The sequence below is a fragment of the Aplysia californica genome, unplaced genomic scaffold, assembly GCF_000002075.1.
Source record: "Aplysia californica isolate F4 #8 unplaced genomic scaffold, AplCal3.0 scaffold01021, whole genome shotgun sequence".
In the NCBI taxonomy this organism is placed as follows: Eukaryota; Metazoa; Mollusca; class Gastropoda; order Aplysiida; family Aplysiidae; genus Aplysia; species Aplysia californica.
The window spans coordinates 186,413-187,578 of record NW_004798291.1 but is presented as its reverse complement, the minus strand read 5'-3'; positions in this window follow the sequence as shown (position 1 = coordinate 187,578).

The window sequence follows — 1,166 nt, the reverse complement described above, 5'->3', positions numbered from 1 at the left end:
AGTTTCTTTCCCTCTGTAGTTTCTTTCCCTCTGTAGTTTCTTTCCCTCTGTAGTTTCTTTCCCTCTGTAGTTTCTTTCCCTTACCCTCTGTAGTTTCTTTCCCTTACCCTCTGTAGTTTCTTTCCCTCTGTAGTTTCTTTCCCTTTCCCTCTGTAGTTTCTTTCCCTCTGTAGTTTCTTTCCCTTTCCCTCTGTAGTTTCTTTCCCTTTCCCTCTGTAGTTGCTTTCCCTTTCCCTCTGTAGTTTCTTTCCCTTTCCCTCTGTAGTTGCTTTCCCTTTCCCTCTGTAGTTTCTTTCCCTTTCCCTCTGTAGTTGCTTTCCCTCTGACTTACCTTTTTCTACTTGCACAAAAAAACCGTTATTGCGCTGATGCCCTTTTTGTACTTGAGGCAAAAACCCCACCAAAAATACAACCATCCCAAGAACACGTATATATTCAGTTTTTCTCCACGACAGGCAACAAAAGCAGCAGCCGCGGAACAAGAAAACCGGGAAGACCGGACAGATGGAGAAGAAGACAAAGAAATCCCGCGCGGACCAGAGCGAGAGGGGAGAGAGGCGTGTGCCTGGAGAGGCGGAGCTTGTGGAACAGAACTTGGAGGTGACCAGTACCATTTTCGTTGGTCATTGTTTATCATAATATTATTATATTATGCATATTATTAACAAAACAAGAAGAGACAAAATTTAAAATGAAGTCATAAGGGACACCGTGGGAGCAACACCAGTCCTACCACACATTGAAAAACAAAAGGTCAAGTGGTTCGGTCGGACACCTCACGCGGATGCCCTCAAACCATCCAGCTCTGAGAGCATACAACAGTAAATATTCAGGATGAAGAGCCAGAGGAAGACCAAGGCGACGATGGAGTGAATCTGTGGCAGACACCCTCAGAGCCCACGGGATGTCCCTCCTACAGGCCACACACCTTGTTGCAGACAGACGCCTGTGTCTCCCCGCGACACCCCAGGGTACAAGCGGAAGAAAAAAGTAAAGTAAAAGTAATATTATGCATGGCATCCGGGGTGAAATCGGGCGCCCGCAAAAATAATCAGATTGAAGAAATCAACATCTCTCCGCCAGTTTGGCAATTTTTATCTATTTGTTTGTTTATTTGTCTTGTTTGGGTTTTTTGTTGTTGTTGGTTGGGTTGTTTTTTTTTGGGG